This window comes from Squalius cephalus (assembly GCF_949319135.1).
Source record: "Squalius cephalus genome assembly, chromosome: 23".
In the NCBI taxonomy this organism is placed as follows: domain Eukaryota; kingdom Metazoa; phylum Chordata; class Actinopteri; order Cypriniformes; family Leuciscidae; genus Squalius; species Squalius cephalus.
The window spans coordinates 27,979,961-27,985,960 of record NC_137144.1 but is presented as its reverse complement, the minus strand read 5'-3'; positions in this window follow the sequence as shown (position 1 = coordinate 27,985,960).

Genomic DNA, 6,000 nt, shown 5'->3' with positions numbered 1-6,000 from the left:
GATGGGTGAGTGATGCAGAAGCGGGAGAAGCCTGTCTTTATATAGAGGCGTTATCAAGCACATCTGAGGCCAGACAGGAGATAATGGGCCCCAGACGGGGGGGTGCGAGGGGGGACATTACATACACAATCAAAGAGACACACTTACCCTCCGTTTGCTGAGGGAGAGACTTTACTTCAGCTGACGTTTCTGGAGCGCGTCATTTTAAGATGATAAAACCCAAGCTATCAATCAGTGTGTTCTTCTCAATAAGTTTCACTACATATTATTCACTAAATTATTTGTTTAAACATTTTTAGTGTCTAGTGTTCTGATTTTTAATCAAACGTAACTCTAAATAATGAAAGAATCAAGCTGAGATCTGATGCAATTTCATGCAATTTAGTCAAAATCACTCTCTAAGTTTCACTGCATATTTTTATTTGAGCAAACATGTTTTTGAGATTTTTAGTACATCATTCGTTTATTTGTTCAGATCATTTCAGATTATAAAACTCTGATAATTAATAAAAATATCAATATATATGAGATCTGCTGCCCATATCTTGTAATTTAGTCAAAATCACTCTCTAAATTTCACAACATATTTTTTAATAAAATATTTGTGCAAACACATTTTTTGTGTGAAACTTTCAGTACATGATAAAAATGTAAATGCTCAGATAATTTCAGATGATAAAACTCTAATTAATGAAAATATAAATGCATATGAAATCTGCTGCGTATGATATGTAGTTTCACTACATTTGTGCAAACGCATTTTTTGAGCACGTTTTAGTGTCCACGTTTAGATCATTTTTTAATAAAACGTAAAGATGAATTATGAAAGAATCAAGTTTAGTCAAAACCACTTTGTAAATTTCACTACTTATTTTTTTAATAAAATGCTTGTGCAAACTATTTATGACATTTTCAGTACATGATTTAGATCATTTTATTTCAGAACTGAATGAAAAGTACTAATAATAACATGTTTGTGCAAGCATAAATTTTGTGAAATTTTTAGTGCACGATTCATTTATACATTCAGATTATAAAAACAAATGATAAATCATGAAAATATCAATTAATACATGGGCTTCAATCTGCTCTAATTTCATGTAATTTAGTCAAAAACACTAACACATGTTTAATAAAATATGTTTGTGTGTGAAACTAAAAATCTAAACACTCAAGATCATTTCAGATGATAAACTTAACGATAAATAACGACATCAATCAAGATATTGCTTGAAATCTGCTTCTGTTATCGACATCTATCATAAAAAAATGCTGTTTTCTTTTTATTGTTGTTTTATTTTATTATTGTTATTCTTTATTCTTTTATTCTTGATTAGTAGACTGATAACGTTCATGTCATTCCACCCGACATCTGATGCATTATATATTTACAGCACAAATACTGTAAAATCATGTGGTTTTATCATCTGAATGTATAAATGAATCGTGGACTAAAAATGTCAAAAGAATTTAGTTTTCACAAATATTTTAAAGGCTAAATTGCAGGAAATTGCAGCAGATTTTAACCAACGTATTGAGTTTTATCACCTGAAATGATCTGAATGTATGAATTAATCGTGTGCAAAAATGTCTCAAAAAATCATTCATGCACATTTTTTTTCTGTCTGCTTCCACAGCGAGCGCGCGAGTGTGTGTGTACGTTCAGACGAGAGTTTGTGAGAGCGTCTGGTCAGCTTGGAGACCTGCGTCAGACAGACAGGCGTCTCCAGCTCTCTGACAGCTCCTCGGCCAGCGACAGGCTCGCAGTCTGCAGTCTTCCAGCTTTGATCTGACCCGAGCGACTGCATTCGTATTCAAATCCTCCAGCTCCAGCTGCAGAGGTAACAGGGCATTGTCCCTCTAATGTCTCAGACGAGTGTACTTCACTGGATTATCTCACATTAGTGCTCGGGACATTAGCATTTACAGCCCTTGACTTCTGCAGGGTCCCTCTGGCCAAAGCAGCGTCTACAGGCTTTAGATTTTAATGCATCGTTGCTTTGACATGCTGTGATACGAGCAGCTAACTTATAACCAAACCACAGTTCACAGTTATCTGCTCTTTAATAACTCCTCAAAATGTTCTCGGAATGCAATGTTTCAGTTGGACGTGTTTTTAAATGTAACTGTTTTCGGAATGTTCAGAGAACATTCAAATGTAACATTCCAGCACTGTTCGCCAAACGGAATGTTCACTAAACCTTCAAATAACCAAGAAAAAACTGTTACTTTTGAATGTTCTCTGACACCAGAAAACTTGGACCTTTTAGGAAAAAACCTTTTCATAACGTAATGCTGAAATGTTTTTAGAACATATTTGTGTTGGCTGGGAAGCTCCTGAATTCTGTTATTGTTTTTATCATTACGGAGTCGATGCGTTTTCATGTGCAGCTCATTTTTATCTTAAAGGCTCTAGTGTACTAACTATTCAAGTTCACGCTGTAATTCCAACTTCTGACCAATGCATTTTAATTAAAACAACACTGGAAATGATAAAGAGCCAATTCAATATTTTAAAGGTGCGCATTACTAAAACATTTTTATTTCAATATGAATTGCATTCATTTTTCATCATTTTTTCATAAATGGGACATTGAAATGCTAAACTGCATCGCAAGCAACATTTAGCTGATTATGCATGCATCTAATAATAATTAAGAAACTATATGGAATATTTTAAATGAAATCCACTGTTTCTCTAATAACATCTGCTAAACGGTGACCAGTTACACTACACGTTTACCAGTGCAAACTATTCTTAGTTCATTGCTGATGATAAAACTTAACGATAAATAATGAAAATATCAATCAAGATGCTGGTTGAAATCTGCAATTTAGTCAAAAGCACATAAAACCCAACTACAAGATCTAAATGACTAGTTTTTAACCGAATAATGCATGCTGTTTCTCAACTTCGGACTGGATGCCAAAAAGCATCAGGCAGACGACATCAGCTAACTACATTTCTATGAGCATCAGTTCTGTGTGAGACTTCAGGTTTCTGCACGGAGGTGGAAAGTAGTTTCCAGAGACTGACATTAAAGTGCCACACTCTGAGCAGTCAGTCTGGGCGACACGAGAATCCGTTTATGACGAGAGAGCGCATTGAGATGATTTTGAAACAGACAGACTGGTGTCTTGTGTCTGTTCCCGTCGGCCCCAGTCTTCTGAGGCTCTTTACTGCCCTGCACAGACGGCCGATACTGAGGGCCCTAACTGGCCAATTACTCACACACACCCATTTAGCAGAACAATGGAGCGCATGCGTCAGGTTAAGCACTGATGACCCCCCGGGTGTGTGTTATTCTTGCTAACGGCCCTAGCCTGTTCACGGGTCCTCAGCTCAACACTGCGTCTACTTCATGGAAACCAGGAGCTCGAGCTGTGCTGAGAGAAACTGCACACCAACACATTTTGAGTAAAAAATGTCTTCATTTTTATTTATTTATTTATTCATTTAAGCAGGAAGGTCCCGTTGAGATGAGATATCTCCTCTACCAGGGAGTCCTGGTCAAGATAGGCAGCAGAGGTGGACAAAGTACACAACTTGAGTGAAAGTACAGATACTACTGGTCAAATATTACTCTGTTACAAGTAAAAGTTGTAAAGACTGATTTTTATTTAAGTAAAAGTACAGAAGTACTCGTTTTTAAAAGTTCTTAAGTATCAAAAGTAAATGTCAATGCATTGTTTTATTGGTGTGTGTAATACTTACAGTCCCTTATGCCTCTGGATCTATGCCTGCCCTCATATCAATATCACATGTATTTCCAGAACACAGTTCCAGTGGGATTGAATGTGAGATTGAATAAGTCACTCAATAACATCCACAATGGTTTCGGACACCCAAATGGCTGTTCCCTCAAAGAGTGCCCTATTTAAAGTTGTTTGGCTTTTAGTATGAATATGTTAGCCTTACTGTTATCTATAAGCTAGTGTGCTCCAAAACAATGACAAAATTCACATTTAGAAGACCAAACCCAACGTTGAAAATGAAAATCAGGTTGATGTCAGAATCCAATGCCGGATTGACGTTAATCTCCAATGTTGGACAGACGTTCCAACCAAAATCCAACGTCGGGTTTCTGACGTCAACCCGTCTTTCATTTCCAACCAAAATGCAACCCCTGACTGACGTTACTACTTTCTACTCCTTGACACAAATGTAGTGGAGTAAAAAGTACGATATTTGTCATTCAGATGTAGTGAAGTTAAAGTTAAAAGTTTCCAAAGAAAATAATACTCAAGTAAAGGACAGATACTTAAAAAGTGTGCTTAAGTACAGTACTCAAGTAAATGTACTTTGTTACTGTCCACCTCTGCCAGACGAAAATTACAAAGTGGTACATAACACAACATAAACAAACGCAAAATACCCATATCTAAAACACAATACAAATCCTAATCAGCTGTTAAAACATTTACACTGTTCTATAAAAACAGACTTAAAAGCGAGAGATGGTGCATAAAAACATTTTTGTCAGTCTGATAAGAAAATGCGTCAGGAATTATTGTGCATTGAATTGTAGGATTCAGTATTATGTGCTATTTTGGTTTTATACTATTATCGTATTTATTAATACAGTAGTCATCTTTTGAAGTGGATCAAAAAAGTTCATCAAAGTTGTCCTAAGACCAGAACGGTTATTGTTCAAAATTCATGTGTAACTTTAATGAAAGGTTTTGATCCACTTCAAAAGATGACTACTGTATTTTGAATCAGCTTTTGTTTTTGTTTTCATTTTAATTTTAGCTTAAGTTTTAGGCATTTTGTCATGTGCTTTTGTCTTTTTATTCTGTTTTTTTTTATTCTGTTTTTTTTTTTTTTTTTTTAATGCAAATTTAAACGTAACTTTTTTATTATTTATATACGATTATAGTTTTCGTTAATGTTTTGAATAAGCTTTTATTTTTATATTTTCAAAAATTTATTATTTAAAATTTATAAATATAAAATTATACAAAATATTTTTAGTTTTAGCAATTCTTTAATGTGCTTTTGTCATTTTTATTAAATGAGTTTTTTGTTATATTTCTATTTACCTTTCATTTATTTTTATTTCAGTTTTAGAACTTTTAGCACTTTAGTAACTTGTTTCAGTTATTTATTTTTGTTGTTTCAGTTTCATGTTTTATAAGCTTTGTTTTTTATTATTTGTATTCTAGAATTGAATTATTTTATTTTCATTTTAGTTTTAGTAATTTTGTTACGTGCTTTTTCTAATTTTACACATGTACATTTTAATATTTCCATTTACCTTTATTATTACAGTTTTACCTTTATTAGGCTACATTTCCAATTTTCATGTCAGTTTTATAAGCTTAGATTTTTATTATTTGTATTCTAATAAAGTATTTATTAATAGTTTGAATTAGCTTTTTCAGTTTTTTGTTTTTTTAGTTTAAGTTTGGTAATTTTGTTTTGTGCTTTTGTCAATTTTATTATTATTTTTAAAATGTTCTATTTACCCTTTAATTTTGTTTTTATTTCTGTTTGAGTGATTTTAGTACTTCAACTTGTTTAGTTCAGTAATTTTCATTATTTCAATTAATATGTTTATATAATATTATTTCAGCTTTATTTCAATTAACAATTTTTAATAGTTGAAAACAACAGTATGCTTTGTATACTGCAAATTTTGACAAATAGTATGCCATCTAGGTATTATAACATTAACAAACAGCACCTGAGAAGAGATTATGAGATATAACTTGTCTTTATGTAATTAATAGAATATTCTCATATAGTGCAGAAGTTCAGTGTAATCAAACAAGTTCAGAAAGTGTGTATACTTCACACACACACCAACAGGCCTTCACATCTAAGATTATAAACGGACTGAATCTGCAATGGTTTTAACTTCTTCATGAAAGATTACTGATGGGTGCATGAAGATGCATGAGCATGCAGTGTGCATTAAATGATAAAATACTGCAATTATGATATGCAGGTTTTAACACATTTTCCATGGCCAATAAATATACAATAATTCAGTCATT